Source organism: Lissotriton helveticus, chromosome 10 (assembly GCF_964261635.1).
Source record: "Lissotriton helveticus chromosome 10, aLisHel1.1, whole genome shotgun sequence".
Taxonomy (NCBI): domain Eukaryota; kingdom Metazoa; phylum Chordata; class Amphibia; order Caudata; family Salamandridae; genus Lissotriton; species Lissotriton helveticus.
In genome coordinates, this window is record NC_136071.1 from 811,900,066 (window position 1) to 811,917,655 (window position 17,590).

Here is a 17,590-nt window from a genome sequence, read left to right on the forward strand (position 1 = left end):
GGTTGGCCATGAGATATCTTTTCTAACATGACTAATTTAATACATTTTCAGAATGTTATTTTTACAAGTAATGTCTTAGACGTGTTTCTTTTGCACTGGATGGTACTTTGGAGTTCGTTAATTCAGACATAACGTAGACCACAAAGACATTTGCTCAGATAAATGACATTGTCGTATTTGTAGTTACTGAATGCCTTGATGAGCCATTGACTATTACTGCCTATATCTACTGCTTTTGTACTGGTGAATATGCAGATGAAAAAGTTCCCACATGGATAGTGAACTACTAAACAGATAATCCCTGGAGTGTGTTTGCTGGGCTAGGTCTGTCTTGCTGCTGTTTTGTGTATCAAAGGGTTACATGTATTCTTACTGCATGTAAGGGAGAGCAGAGGTTTCTCCCAATGTGTACCAGTACTGGTCAGGATTTTTGAGTAATTTTAATGATTTTCTTTATATGGTCGATGCAGAGAAGAATGTTGTCACACACTTAATCCTATCTATTTCTTCTTTGAGTTTTGTTTATAGTAGAGCCTCCCTGATGTTATTTCTGGCATATTTTCTCATTGTGTTTTTTTAAAATAAATCTCTTTGGATGATTGTGGGCTTCTACGTTTGTGATGAGAGTAGACTCGTGTTCATTCTACACATTGACATCTGTACAGGTTCTTTCCCAAAAAGTGGAGGTTTTCCCTGAGGCCCCTCACTATTACACAGAAGGAGACTATTTTTGCCAGTGGGTTTGTGGTAAATTGGGTTTCAAACTCATGGTCTCAAATTTGTATTGATAGATCCAGAAAAGAGATCATGTCACTGCTAATGGATTGGGAGAACTTGAAATACATACTGATCTCTTTGGTTGACCTATGTGATAAATCCTTCTGTTCAAGTCCTGTCTCCCTGCCAGAGTACCAAAGCATTGCCAATATAACAAGGCCATAACTCAATATGTTCCTTACAGTTATTTTCTGAGTGGATACAATCAGTCCCAAATTAGTTAACATAGAAGCAGATCAAACTTGGGGCAGAGGTAATGCCCATCACTTTCCCCCTATACTTTCCACCTATCTAATTATATAAGCTGCCACTGTGCTCAAATGAAATTCTCCATGAAGGCTAACTGGGCGCAGTCTATCACATAACCTATGGGAGTAATGTATTCCCATTCCATATCCCTGAGGATGTTCTTTATATAAAAACCTTGAGTGTTCTCATTTGGAGAATACTGGTATACAGAGCTTTGATGTCCACAGTATTTGAAGGTCATTGTTGGTGTTTTATTCTGTGAAAGGCTCGATACGTCGATAGTGTCCTTTACGTACGAAGGCATTTTACAAACGAATGGTCTTAGGATCCAATCGCAAAACTGTGATTACGGTTCAAGAATCAAGTGATGATGATATCATTGTCGTAATTTGGCAGCGATTAGGTTAGCATTTACTTCAGCTACACAAACTTTTGTTTATTAGCTTGACCAATGTTCGCGGAGGCCATTTTGTATTGCTGGCTTCCATTTTCAATGAACATGCTGCCTCGTGGTCAGCATGCCCTTTTGTCCTTTCTTTGTACCAATGACCATTTAACTTGCCCAGCGACAGGTTATTTTTAGCACTGGTCAAGCTTACGCATGCGTACTCGAACATTGAATGGTCACCTCTTAGGAATGTTCTCCAAACTGACCAGTGGTACTAGACTCCTCCCACATGTTGGCTGTGTTCCACAAATGCCCTTATATGTACCTAAACTGTTCAGAAATATACCGCCTACCCTTTTCATTGCTGTAAAACTGTATAAAGGAGGTCACGCACCGATGTCCGGTGTGATACTTCTTGCATTACCGAAGGGTGCTGTAGAATTGTACCACCACCCCATGGGGTCCTAATAAACTTGTCTTTTGCATTTCCAGTTTCCGTGCCAACTTCTATTCTATGGTGTTTGAGAGTTTTTTTGCAGAGTATGTAGACCTGACTAAACCCAATACCACAAATTGGTGACCACGAAGGGACTCATCGGCGACTCGGATGCCCGAAGGAGTGGTCGCGACGAAGGATTGGAAACTCGCCATGGACGCGTACGCTGCCACTGAGTGACCCGAGTCTTGGCACCCACGGTGTTTCTTTCTTTCCTTCCGACCTGACCTTCCAGGTGGCGCCGGTCCTCGACTGAGATCCTGATCGGTTAGGTTGTCGTACAGTGCCCGTTTGGCTGATTCGATTAAGGAACTTGGCAGTTGGAACCTGGACGTTTGAGAATATTTGTAAGCTTGTGATTAGTAAGGTAGTCTATTGACACTTACTGTGGCTTTTTGGATTTGTTTGAGTTAGCTAACATTTGGACCTATGATTTGAGTTATATGTGGAGTGCACCTCACATAGGCAGGTATGTAGAGATATTTCTCTGACTTTGTATTTGTTTGAACGGCACACCATGTGTAACACATATTAAGTGCCATTTTATGTAATATCGCGTTTTCGTGATATTTTGACATGCCTGTTTTAAGCACACTCCGAGGAATGTGCTGTCTATGACACGGTAGCAGTTATCAATTAAATGAATCTCAGCCGGCTCCCCCAGAGGGAACACCTAATCGTGAAATGTACATAAAATTTGGCCTCCCCCCTATTATGTAAAGTACATTATGGCATAAAAATACGAAAACTGATCATGAATTACAATGGCCACTACATGGGTCGTTTGATTTGCGAAAGGTTCAATATGTGGAGCAGTGTTTGTTTCAGCGCAGGTCTAGACAGGATATGTTTGATTGTGTGCGTATGTGGGAGAAAGCGGTGCGTGAACGAATGAAGCGTGAACAAGCCTTGGCGGACAAGGAGCAGCGAAAGGCTGCTCGTGACAAAGCTTTACAGTTGCAGGAGAAAGAATTGCAGGAACAGAAAGAGAGAGAGATTCGAGAACGTAATTTGCAGGTTATTGGTCAGTTTCCTAATCGACGTCCTCTTTATCCTGTCCTTACTAATGAGTCAGATGATTTTTCATTACTAGATCGTTGCCCGCCTCCGTATATTCCGCCTACGGCCCCGGATGAGGACTCGGGCGAGGATGATCAGAAGGATAAGCGTACCAGGCTAAGTGTTGATCAGGCCGCGGAATTACGCGGGTTTGCTCGTAAATTTAATATTAATTCTCTAACTGTTTCTGAGATTGATGGTCTTATGCGTAAGTGGTCCGAAAGAGAACAATTGTATTTTTTGGATCATTTAGGAGATGAAGTTGTTGAACGGTTTAGACGTTATTCATCTGAGTTTGAACCTAAGGATATATCAGTCGGTCGTGATAATTTACGTAAAGGTACTTTTGTTCTTGCAGATGCGGATGAGTTTTTCCAGCGTTTGGTTCAGCTACGAGATGAGACGTTAAAACTACGGGCGGCGAAAAAGTAATCGGGTTCGCCTGCGTCTGGATCGACGGAAGTATCCAAAGAGTGCCCTATCTTTGAAACAGATAAGAGTGCCGTAGTTCATATTATGCCTATGCGAGAAGCTACGCCTTTGTATGTTCCTCCTAAAGGGCAAGGTACAGATGATAATAAACTGGGTTTATACGCCTTGGAATAGAACAGATGTTATGGTGCTTAAGAATGCTTTGCCTGACCCCCGTAAAAATCCAGCAGCTTTCTATGAAGGAGTGGAAGGTGCTATTTCTTCGTGTGTTATGACATTAGTTGATATTGATCTTTTCTTTGGGTTAATATTGCCTCCTGATATGTGGAGGGCGATACGTAAATTTGATGATCAAACGGTCTTGGGTGCAGATTGGAAAGACTTAGCTGGAGCTGATTTGGATAGGGAATCCGCGTGTAAGCCATGCCAATTGATTTTAAACCTTCCAGAGGCCATTTTGAAGAAATTAAAAACGCTTGTTCCCCCTAAGAAAATTGATTGGACGATGTTGGCTTCTTGTAAACAGAAGCCGGATGAATCGGTTTCTGACTTTTTTTCACGTTTCGAGGAAGCGTTTCATGATTACAGTGGCCAATTATTAACAGAGGACATGGGCAGGCATTTGTTCGTTGATAAGTACGTGGCTAATCTCCTACCGGAGATTGCAAAACGTTTAAAGACTAGTGAAAGTTCATGGACCACGGCGACCCCTGCTTCTTTACTGACTATGGCTCAGTATTATGAACGACAGGAATTGGAGGCTAAAGAAAGTAGTGATAAGAAAGCGAAGGATTTAGACGAAGGTGATGTTGGCTCAGGTTTACGCTACACAGCCAAGAGGGAATGATAGGGGTAGACGTGGATCGTATGGTACGTCTTCTGCTCATTCCGATATTTCTGAGGATCAGTGTGCATACTGTAAACAGTTTGGACATTGGGCTTCAGATTGTTCGGTGCTTCGAGAACAGCGTAATCAGCGTGGTCAGGGAAGTGGACGGTTTCGAAATAGTTATTCAGGGTCGAGGGGTGGAGCGCATGATCGCGGTATGTTTGAAGCGAGGGGTCGTGGTCAGGCTGATTATAATACTTTTGATCGACGGAATCAGTATCAGATAGCTGAGGGAGAGTCTATTGAGTCTCAGGATAATACATATGCATAGGATGGGGTGTGGAATCGGTTGAAGTACCAGTAGATCAAAGGGGTCCATATATATCAGCGCATGTTTTGGGTTCTACTGATCAGTTTCTGGTTGATACAGGAGCTACTCGTAGCGCTCTGTCCAAAGACTTGGTTCCAAGGGCTCCCCTGTCTGGAGAAACGATTACATCAATAGGGTTCAATGGAACACCTTCTCTTAGCCCATTGTCTCAACCCGTTACATTTCACATTGATAAATTTGCTGCCCCATGCCCGTTTTTGTTATCTCCAAACACACCAGATAATATTGTGGGACTTGATATGCTTAAACATTTTCGAGCAACTATACGCTGTGCCCCTGAAGGGGTACGGGTTATTTTGAATGAGAACTATCCAGAGGTTGAGAGATTGTGCCTCATGCAGGAGGCCGATGCGTTAGCCTCTCTTCCAAAAACGTTGTGGGCTACTTCCGATACTGATGTGGGACAGATGATTATCCCTCCCATACGTATTACTGTAGGGGAGGGAGTATCTTTGCCTCGCGTCCCGCAGTATAAAATTTCTAGAAAAGGTGAAATTGCATTGACACATATTGTAAATGACTTAATTATGGCAGGGGTGGTGGAGGAAGTCGCCTATAATGTTTGTAACAGCCCAATTCTTCCGATCCTCAAGAAAGACACAGACACGAAGATCTATCGTTTTATTATTGATTTGAGGGAAATTAATAAGATAGTAGTGCCCCAGTATCCGGTGGTGTCTGACATTACCACCTTGCTTACTTTGATTCCACCCACAGCCACTACCTTCACCGTTATTGACCTGAAGAAAGCTTTCTTCTCGATTCCCATTCATCCCGATAGCCGATATTTGTTCGGCTTTACATTAAATAACAAATCATATAGATTTTGTCGAGTTCCTCAAGGCTACACAGAAAGCCCTAGCATTTATAGCCAGACTCTGGACTCTGTCCATCACGGACGCTCCTCCACGCTTCCTGCTTGCAGACCCGAGCGTGAACCTCCTCCCAGCGCTGTTGGGAACTGATCTGTGGTATCGTAACGCTTGTTATTGCTGGCGCTCTCTACCTTAACCAGCGCTGAGTCACGCCCCCTGATTTGTGCATTTGTGTGCTTTCATAATTTTTATCGTGGTATTTTCTCGCCGAACTGAAGGTGCTGCCTGATACTGCTGCATTGTATAGCTTCTGCGCCATTTGTTTATTCATTTTGGAATTCCTGTGCCCTCTGCCTCGTCTCACGTTCCCCTCCCATTCCATTTGTTGTGCAGTCTCCTGGCCCGCCTACCCTCCCCGATACAGCCTCCCAGCGGCCCCTCCCACCCACGAATACCTTGCTGACCTCCCCCCTTCCAGCGCCGTGACCGTCTGGACTCTGTCCATCACGGACGCTCCTCCACGCTTCCTGCTTGCAGACCCGAGCGTGAACCTCCTCCCAGCGCTGTTGGGAACTGATCTGTGGTATCGTAACGCTTGTTATTGCTGGCGCTCTCTACCTTAACCAGCGCTGAGTCACGCCCCCTGATTTGTGCATTTGTGTGCTTTCATAATTTTTATCGTGGTATTTTCTCGCCGAACTGAAGGTGCTGCCTGATACTGCTGCATTGTATAGCTTCTGCGCCATTTGTTTATTCATTTTGGAATTCCTGTGCCCTCTGCCTCGTCTCACGTTCCCCTCCCATTCCATTTGTTGTGCAGTCTCCTGGCCCGCCTACCCTCCCCGATACCGCCTCCCAGCGGCCCCTCCCACCCACGAATACCTTGCTGACCTCCCCCCTTCCAGCGCCGTGACCGTCTGGACTCTGTCCATCACGGACGCTCCTCCACGCTTCCTGCTTGCAGACCCGAGCGTGAACCTCCTCCCAGCGCTGTTGGGAACTGATCTGTGGTATCGTAACGCTTGTTATTGCTGGCGCTCTCTACCTTAACCAGCGCTGAGTCACGCCCCCTGATTTGTGCATTTGTGTGCTTTCATAATTTTTATCGTGGTATTTTCTCGCCGAACTGAAGGTGCTGCCTGATACTGCTGCATTGTATAGCTTCTGCGCCATTTGTTTATTCATTTTGGAATTCCTGTGCCCTCTGCCTCGTCTCACGTTCCCCTCCCATTCCATTTGTTGTGCAGTCTCCTGGCCCGCCTACCCTCCCCGATACAGCCTCCCAGCGGCCCCTCCCACCCACGAATACCTTGCTGACCTCCCCCCTTCCAGCGCCGTGACCGTCTGGACTCTGTCCATCACGGACGCTCCTCCACGCTTCCTGCTTGCAGACCCGAGCGTGAACCTCCTCCCAGCGCTGTTGGGAACTGATCTGTGGTATCGTAACGCTTGTTATTGCTGGCGCTCTCTACCTTAACCAGCGCTGAGTCACGCCCCCTGATTTGTGCATTTGTGTGCTTTCATAATTTTTATCGTGGTATTCCATTTGTTGTGCAGTCTCCTGGCCCGCCTACCCTCCCCGATACCGCCTCCCAGCGGCCCCTCCCACGCTCCGCCCCCTCCACCATCCATTTATGGCCAATGCCCCCACGCGCAGCGTCCACGCACTACGGCCTCGCCGAAGGTGCGCCAAAGGTAAGCCCGTCTACGCCCGTCCGCGCCTGGACCGCGCCCAGCGCCAGAGCCCCTGGTCCTCGTAAAGTCCACCCCTCCCGCATTACTTACGATGCCACCACCCTCCTAGCCGTCAACCCCGGCCGCGCCCACAACTGCATCCAAGCCGCTCCTGGACACACCCATGGACCTTTCTCCTGCTACTCCTGCAAATTCATCGGCACAGACAACACCTCCGCTACGACCACAACACAGATTCCCGACCCCAACCACCTACAATGCATCCTTCTCAACACCCGCTCGGTCCACAGACACGCCATTGACCTATGGAATCTACTAGACACCATCTCTCCAGACGTCGCCTTCCTAACAGAAACTTGGATGAACGCTTCCTCCGCCCCAGACATCACCATTGCCATCCCTGAAGACTATAAGATCACTCGCAAGGACCGCACCAGCCACACAGGAGGAGGAATCGCTATCGTCCATAAGAAATCAATCCGCATCTCAACCTGCTCTGACGCCAACCTCGCCAACTCGGAACACCTTCACTTCCAGATCCACATCGACCCCAAGACCACTCTCAGAGGCACCCTCCTCTACAGACCACCAGGACCCCGCGCAAAATTCAGTGAAGACATCACAGACTTCATCACCCCACACGCGCTCCCCTCCAAAGACTACATCCTTCTGGGAGACCTCAACTTTCACCTTGAAAAGATCAACGACCGCAACACCGCCACCCTCTTAGACAACCTCGCCAACCTCGGACTTAAACAACTAGTCACTTCCCCCACCCACATCGCAGGTCACACACTCGACCCCATCTTCACCTCCAGCAATCATGTCTCCTTCAGCCACACTACGGATCTCCTCTGGACTGACCACAGCTGCGTTCACTTCACCTACAACAAACCAAAACCCACCAACCACCTCCAACCAACTCTGCAAAGAAACTGGAACAAAATCACCACGGACCAGATCTCCGCATCGCTCCTTCTAAACACCCCAGCCCACTCTTTTAACGCAAACGAAGCCGCCGCCAACCTCACCCTATGGTTATCCAACACCGCCGACACCTTAGCACCACTGAAAAAACGTCAAAGCAAACCTGGCAGCAAAAAGGCCTCATGGTTCAACGATGATCCTAAGAAGTCCAAGAAACTCTGCCGCTCCCTTGAAAAGGCCTGGAAAAAAGACCCAACCGCTAGCACCAAGGACGCCTTCAAAAACGCCACCCGCACTCACCACCAACTAATCCGTAAGGCCAAGAAAACAGCATTCAAGGATCGACTTGACAACAACGCCCACAACAGCAAGGAACTTTTCAACATCGTCAAGGAATTTTCCAATCCCTCGGCCAACTCCAACGACATCACCCCCTCTCAAGCCCTCTGCGACTCCCTAGCCTCATTCTTCCACAACAAGATTGCAGACATCCACAACAGCTTCGACAACCAACCCGGAAACCAACCCACCCTACCATTTGCTGAACATTCTCCCCCCGTGAACACCCTTAACGACTGGAACCCAATCTCCACTGAGGACACAATCCGCCTGATGAATTCCATCCACTCAGGATCCCCCACAGACCCATGTCCTCACCACATCTTCAACAAAGCTGACTCCGTCATAGCACCACACCTCCGACACATCATCAACTGCTCCTTCAACTCCGCCACCTTCCCGGAAGACTGGAAACACGCTGAACTCACCGCCCTTCTGAAAAAACCCACAGCGGACCCCACCGAACTCAAAAATTACCGCCCCATCTCGCTCCTTCCATTCCCGGCCAAAGTCATCGAGAAAGCTGTCAACAACCAGCTCGCCGCCTTCCTCGAAGCCAACAAATCCCTCGACTCCTCACAATCTGGCTTCCGAGCAAAACACAGCACGGAGACCGCCCTCATCGCAGCAACAGACGACATTCGAACTCTACTGGACAATGGAGACACAGTCGCCCTCATCCTCCTCGACCTCTCTGCAGCATTCGACACAGTCTGCCACAGCACCCTTCTACAACGCCTCAATAACATCGGAATCCAAGGAAAAGCACTTGAATGGATCACCTCGTTCCTCACCGGAAGAACCCAGAGAGTCCGCCTCCCACCATTCAAGTCCGAGGCCACTGAAGTCATCTGTGGCGTACCACAAGGATCCTCACTCAGCCCCACCCTCTTCAACGTATACATGAGCCCCCTCGCGACCATCGCCCGCCAACACAACCTCAACATCATCTCTTACGCGGATGACACTCAACTAATCCTTTCTCTCACCAATGACCCCAGCACCGCCAAAACTAACCTACACGAAGGAATGAAAGAAGTTGCTGAATGGATGAAACAAAGCCGTCTGAAACTGAACTCAGACAAAACAGAAGTCCTCATCTTAGGTACATCCCCCTCTGCATGGGACGACTCCTGGTGGCCGGAAGCCCTTGGAAAAGCACCCATCCCGACAGACCACGCACGGAACCTAGGCGTCATCCTGGATTCTTCACTCTCAATGAACAGACAAGTCAGCGCCGTCTCCTCTTCCTGCTTCAACATTCTTCGCATGCTCAGAAAAACATTTCGCTGGATCCCCACCGAAACAAGGAAAACAGTCACCCATGCTCTGGTCACGAGCCGACTGGACTACGGAAACACCCTCTACGCAGGCACTACCGCTAAACTCCAGAAGAAACTCCAACAAATCCAAAACGCCTCAGCCAGGATCATACTAGACATTCCACGCAACGAACACATCTCCGGTCACCTTAAAGACCTCCACTGGCTACCCGTCAAGAAGAGGATCACTTTCCGACTGCTAACCCACGCACACAAATCACTCTACGACATCGGACCAGAATGCCTCAACTCTCGACTGTCCTTCTACATCCCCTCCCGCCAACTACGTTCTTCCAACCAAGCCCTCGCCACTGTACCTCGCATCAACAAGACCACCATGGGAGGCAGATCCTTCTCATACCTGGCTGCTAAAACATGGAACTCACTCCCCGCTTACCTTCGCCTTACCCAGAACCACCTAGCTTTCAGAAAGCAACTTAAAACGTGGATTTTTGACAAGTAATCCTCCTCCCCTTTCTAAGCGCCTTGAGACCCTCTGGGTATGTAGTGCGCTATATAAATTCTCTGACTTGACTTGACTTGACTTTAAAAAGACAGCTTGATTCTTTTGACTTACAGTCTGGGGTGGCTCTTATTCAATATGTTGATGACATTTTACTTGCAGCAGACACGCAGGAACAATGCGAGGAGAGTATTTTTTCCCTGCTTTCTTTTCTTGCTAAGCATAATCACAAGGTTTCGAGGAAGAAGTTGCAATATTATAGACCAAAGGTGACCTACCTCGGTCATCTTTTGTCTAAGGAGGGACGTGCAGTGACATCAGATCGAATTCAAGCAATTTTAGATACGCCAGTCCCTTGCACTCAGAAAGATGTTTGTGCTTTCATAGGTTTGATGTCCTTTTGTAGACAGTGGATATTAGGATTTTCACACATTATAAAACCTTTGTTAGCATTGTTGTCCAAAACTACACCGATTCCCATTGAATGGACAGATGAATGTCAGAATGCTTTTGAACAATTGAGGCAAGCCCTTTGTTCTGCACCAGTGTTAGGTACGCCAGATTATACAAAGATCTTTACATTATATGTCCATGAGAAAGATGGGTGTGCATTGTCAGTCTTAGTGCAGACACACGGAGACAAACAAAGACCTTGTGCGTACTTTTCAGCAGTACTTGATCCTGTAGCACGAGGATTACCTGGGTGTTTTTGAGCAGTCGCAGCAACAGCAGTGGCTATACAACAGAGTGAGGGAATAGTTTTGTCACACAAATTGTTGGTGTTAGTCCCCCATGCAGTAGATGCTTTATTGAACCAAACGAAAACACAGCATCTAACTAGTGCTCGTTTAACAGGATACGAGCTAACGTTGTTGGCACCACATATTACACTGAAGAGGTGTGCCACTTTGAACCCTGCTACTTTATTGCCATATCCTGTTACTGAGACCCAGAAGGAAGAGCACCATGATTGTGTTTTCCTGACTGAAGAACAAACAAAGGGTCGTATCGATTTACAGGATACGCCACTTCCAGATGTAGATGGGGAACTGTGGGTTGATGGATCGTGTTTAAAGTTGCCAGATGGTATGACTTCCGCAGCTTATGCGATCACGACACTTAAAACAGTGGTAGAAACAGCACGAATACCGCAAAAATCGGCCCAAGCGGCTGAATTGATAGCCTTAATGAAAGCATGCGAGTTAAGTGCTGGATTATGTGTGAATATCTACACTGATAGTCGTTACGCTTTTGGAGTAGTGCACGATTTCGGCCTACTCTGGAAGGAACGAGGGTTCCTGACCTCGCATAGTATACACATCATGCATGGAGAATTGGTACGTGATCTCCTGAATGCACTATTATGTCCAAAGAAGGTAGCGATAATCAAATGTAGTGCACATAAGAAGGTGACAGACAAAATAGGACAAGGAAACGCTTTTGCAGATCGCACAGCGAGAGAGACTGCTATGTTACAAAATGTCTCTCCTATGTATGTGGTGAAATCACAGGCTGAGCGATGGCATGATGCCAGAGAGGAAATATTAGACATACAAAAATCAGCCTCTGAAGCAGAACTTGCAACCTGGGCAACAGAGGGAGTGTTGGATGATGAGGGTTGCTGGTGTAGCAAAGATATGGAGAGATGGAAATTGCCTGCCGCTTATTTGCAAGCAATGGTTCAAATGACGCATGGGCTGGCACATATTGGAGCTCTTGCAATTACTAAATTGCTTATACGAGTTTGGGAGCATCCAGAGATTGCCAGCACGGCTAAGAGAGTGGTACAGACCTGTCTGATATGCCTACAGTACAATCCTGCTAAAGGGACTTATACTCCTAAAGGAGGGTTCGTTCCACCTACTGCACCATTCAAAGTACTGCAAATGGATTACATCCAGCTTGAGCGCTGTAACAATCTCAAGTATGTCTTAGTGGTGGTGTGTGCCTTCAGTAACTGGATCGAGGCTTACCTCACGAAAGATAATACAGCATTGACAACAGCTAAGGTGCTACTCAAAGAGTACTTCCCGCGCTTTGGTGTTTGTAAATTTTTGTGGAATGACAATGGTCCTCATTTTGTTGGGAAAATAGTGGAGTATGTCCTGAAAGGATTAGGAATTAAACAAAAGTTCCACGCTGTATTCCACCCGCAGTCAGCAGGCTTGGTAGAGAGATATAATGCTACTTTGAAGCTGAAGCTAGCAATGATCGTGGCATCCACGTCTTTAAAATGGCCGGCCGCTTTGCCCTTGGCATTATTGTCTATTAGATCAGTGCCACATTCCTGATCTGGCCTCACACCTTATGAAGTGGTATTTGGAAGGCCTATGAATATCTGGGGAGTCCCTAAGCCACGCCTAGTACATGATGTGCCTTGTATAATGATGAACGATTATTTGGCACGATTAACAAATGATTTACTCTCTATTCATCAGCAGGTTCGAGAAGCGCTCCCCGATAATTCCATTGGAGAGGCTCACGATCTTCGTCCTGGGGATTATGTAATGGTCCGAGCGTTCGAGAGATCCAGCAGTTTGGAGCCGAGGTGGCGTGGCCCTGAACAAGTGTTGCTGGCAACTCGGACGGCTGTGCGAGTCACGAACAAGAAGCGGTGGGTGCATTCCACTCACTGTCGTCGTGTCTCTCCGGATCTGGTGAATCCTGCGGTGCTGTCTGATTATCGAGACATCTTGGATGCAGAGAAGAGCCCAGCTACTACGTCTCACGAATCGGAGGGAGCCTTCCCGGACCACACTGTTTCTGGTGAAGCGAAATATAACCTACGGCCAAGAAAATAATTGTTTTATGCGAGACTGTTTGAGTTACCGTTCTGAGGTTAGTGAAAACGGAACCTGAGAATATCAAGGGGGGGGATCAGTTCTGTCCAGTGTAGCGACACCCGTCTTGAATCTCGGAGAAGAAACCAGCGGCTACCTCGGATCTCAGCATTCATTTTTATTTTTTAGCTTTTGTTTTGAAAATTTTGTTCTTTGAACTATGGCACCTACAACGACAAGAAACAGAAGAATTCTTGGTGCTGTGCTTTTTGTTACGACTATAGTGGTAATAGCAGTAATAGCCTGGATCGTAGAACAATTGCTCCCTGCAAGTGAATATTTACTGCCTACCACTCCAATTCCATCTGAACATTTTCATTTTACTTTGCCTTATCATGAAGAGAGACATAGACAGACTTATTTAAATAACAGCTTCATTCAAATCCTGCATCATACCCATAATATGACGAACACTCCGAACTGTTGGGTATGTGGAATGTTGCCTGGACATCAGAAGAAAGGAGGAACTCCACTTATTCCTCTTCCATTCTCTCATAATGGTTCTTGTAATGCTTGGTACACTCTTCTTTTTACCTTCAGATGGCCAACTAAAGGTCGACTACTTTTCCGACTTAATAAAGTTTGTTATAATGATAGAGATGGTTACCCGCGGGCAGAAGGAACTAAATTTGAATGGGAAGAATATCGACCAGACAATGTATCTATACTACGTATTTTCACTAATCAAAGAATTACAAATATGTCTAGTTTATATGTGATTACAGTTATTGACACAAAAGCTGACTTATGTGTACGAAATAAAGGTACTATACCGGTAGGGAAAACTGAATGTAATACTACTCTCACATTTGACACACCAAACGGTATTGCCTTTGTAGCCTCGCGAAACACTTACTTTATTTGTGGAAATAAGGGATACAACCGTCTTCCTATTGGGTGGTTAGGAACTTGTTATATTTCTTTTGTACTACCCCCTGTATTTATTGCTCCGCCAATGTGTCATAACGATTTTGTATCATATCATGATTTTATATTGAATAGGGTTAAGAGAACATTAAAGATTGAAAATATTGATCAGACTGACACCTCTTTACAGCAATATGTAGATTTTAATTTAGGCCTGTTTTCCTTTGCTGGTGCTGCTTTAAATAGCAGAAAAATAAGACGGCTAACATGTGTTGTGGAAGCTGTTGCTAATGAAACTGCTTCTGCATTAGGAAACTTAACTGAGGAACTCCAAATTACCAGAATTGTAACGCTTCAGAACCGAATGGTTCTGGATGTAGTATTAGCTGATCGTGGGGGTGCATGTCGCATTATCGGTAGTAGTTGTTCTGTATACGTCCCAAATAATTCACCTTCTGTGTATGATGCTATTTCTAAATTACACAAAATTGCTTCTGAAATTCACCCTGAAAATGGTACGTGGACATTCTCAAATTGGTTCTGGACTCTGCTTAGTACTTGGGGTTGGAAACTATTAACGATCCTGTGTATGATTATTGGAATACTCTTTTTCTTTTGTTTATGTATTCAATGTGGCCCTACCCTATGTTCTGTATGTATTACTGCCTGCATTCCAGGACGGGTTCCCAAGGCAAGCGCCTTGATGCCTACGGGTGATACGTGCGCTATATAAATCGCAATACATTTACATTTACATTTGAAAACTATTTGGGGCTGCCAAGGATGGCCATTTGAGTCTTTCAGCCTGATTCATCATTCACCCGTTTTGCGAGCCCCTAATAGCGATTCATAGCGAATCGCTATTAAGGACTCACAAAACGGTATTCATGTAGGAATTGCTAAATAAATAGCGATTCCTACACATTCCTTATTTGCGAGTAGCAAATTGCTATTCGCAAATAAGGAATAACTCCCCATTCATTCCTATGGGCCAAAAGGCCCATAGGAATGAATGGGGAGTATTCCTTATTTGCGATTAGCAATTTGCTACTCGCAAATAAGATAGCGATTTAAAGGGTGCCAGGGGTGTCCAAAGGACACCCTGTAGCACCCCTTAAATGCACATTTGAACAGGTGTTGCGCACACACATGTCCAAAGGACATGTGTGTGTGTAACATGCAAAAGAAAAAAATGCACTAAAGTGCTTTTTACACTATTTTCGCAATTACCACTTGGTGGTAAATTGCGACCAAATATAGCAATTTCGCAATTTCTAATTGGTTGATGAATTGCATTTAAGGAATCTCTATTAGAGATTCCTTAAATCCAATTACTCGCAAATATGCGATTTCGGTAATAGAGATTTTTGCATTTGGGATGATGAATCCCAAATGCAAAAATTGCACTCGCAAAAGGCAAGATTCTGAGAATCTTGCCCTTTGCGAGTGCAATTTAGCTTGATGAATCAGGCTGTAAGAGTCTTAATATAGCGAATCCAGGTTATGTCTAGCGTAATACAGTTTTGAATTATCAATTGATTTAAATTAGGTGACGGTTGTGCCCAAATTCTTAGCCAGCACAGTATGGGAGCAACCACAATCTGATCTGAGATATACCCAGCTCCCAGATCCTCGTGAATGTTAAAGACAGGGGTAGAGACAGGTAATGACAGTAGTTTACGGAAGAAACCGTTTTCTACCGTCTGAATATCGCCCGTCTCTAAATAACCCCATACGTCGCACCCATAAGTCGCCAATGGGACGCACTTTGCGTTGTATATTTTTAATAGTGCAGGAAGGGGTTTTGAGCCAATTCTTTTTGCAAACTCCATGATGGCCCCTGAGGCCCGGGCTAAGATATTTCTTTTATGTATATGTTAAAAAGCCTACGAGCGTCGATCATCAAAGAGCACCCCTAAGTAAGGGAAGGGAAGTGGAGTGGTGTGGCTCACTAGTTAGAGGCGGCAGACCCGGGAGCAGAGGACGGCCCGGAACCAGGGTTCAATTCCCGACCGGCAGGGTCTTGGACCAGGGTCAACGGACTCTATAATTTTTACCTCAGTGCCTACTCTAACTAGGGATCACACTCGGCATTAGCTTGCCTCATCTCCACAACGGCCCCCCACATACGCCGGGGATGCCTGGTTTCACCTTGGAGATACCCAGTAGGGACCATCTCACAGGGAAAGCCAGGAGGGGTTCCCCAGCGGTCTACAGCGCAGAGATACTCCTTCGGGAGTCGATTCTAGCGCTTTAGAAACCCACAATCAGTCAATCAATCAAGGCGGGCACCTTTGTTAGTTCAAATTTTTTACAGTAGAACGTAGCCTTCCTTGATTTGACAGAGTCGATTGACATAGAATAAGATTTTTTTTAATTTGTAACTAAATCTAAAGAGTCCATAAAATCAAAAAAACAGTGTAAAAGATTTTGAAGCCCTCTTGGGGTCCTTGCTAACAGAACCACGTCGTCTGGTAAAGCAGAGCAGGGATAAATTTTGAGCCGGCCCTTGGGATGTCTTTACAACTGGAAACTAGAGCATGCACTAATTTGTTAATGTAGAGGGTGAATAACAGGGTGCCAAAATGCACCCCTGTCTCACCTCTCTTTTAACGGGCCAAGAATCGGTGAGGCTACCATCTTTATTATAGCGCACAGAAGCTATAGTATTCTCATGCATTTTCGCCAGGAAGGAGACCAAAGCTGCATCTAAACCCATTCCATGGAGCATCGCCCATAGCTTTGCTCGGTTTACAAGATCAAAGGCAGAGGATAAATCCATAAATGACAGATGCATGTCCCCCCGCTTGGCGACGGTGTATTTTCCAATTATAAGATTAAGATTAAGACATTGACCCACGGTGCCCTTACCTTGCCTAAAACCATATTGGAGATCTGTAATGATGTTATTTTGATCCAACCAGTCCGTTAATCGAGCAAGGACAACTTTACCCATGATTTTTGCTGCAGAGTCCAGAAGATATATTGGCCTATAACATGCCGGGTCATCTCTGGCTCCCTTTTTAAAAATCTGAATAATGGCAGCTTTAGCCCAAGACGGGGGAAAGCCAACTTGGGATGCTGCATTAAAAACCTGGGTTAGGATTTTGAACCATAAAATGGGATCCGCTCTATAAAAGTCTGCGGGGGCGCCATCCGGACCCGCGGCTTTCCCACCTGTTGTTGACCTCATCGCCTGTAAAGTGTAACGGAGGCATGACAGACCCACTGTCAGGTATCCAACCCTGGAAGTCTTGCCCAACATCTCCATAGACATTCCCAAAGTGTTGTACCCATTTTTCTGGATCATTTGACAGTCAGAGACAAAGTTAGAAGATTCGTCAAAGATAGGACTGTTCACCGTGCTCCAGAATCTAGAACTATTTGAAAGGATACTAGCTTAACTGAGCTCCTCCCAGGTCATCTCTCTTAGTTGTTTCTTCCTAATCCCTACAACAGCTTTGTATGCCCTCCTAGCCTCCTTAATCCTAACAGTATCTCTTGGTTTCACCCTTAAGCACATCCATGAGGGCTTTATGAGCTCTTGTGCAGTTGTCATCAAACCATTTTTTAAATTTGGGAGGCCTCGTTTTGTAAGGAATAGTCAAATCGGCCGAGACTTGTTTGGCAATATGCTCAAAAGTACAGAGGACAGTTGCAGGGTCGGCCTCAGGGTCTAAACAGATGTCAACCTCCTTTGA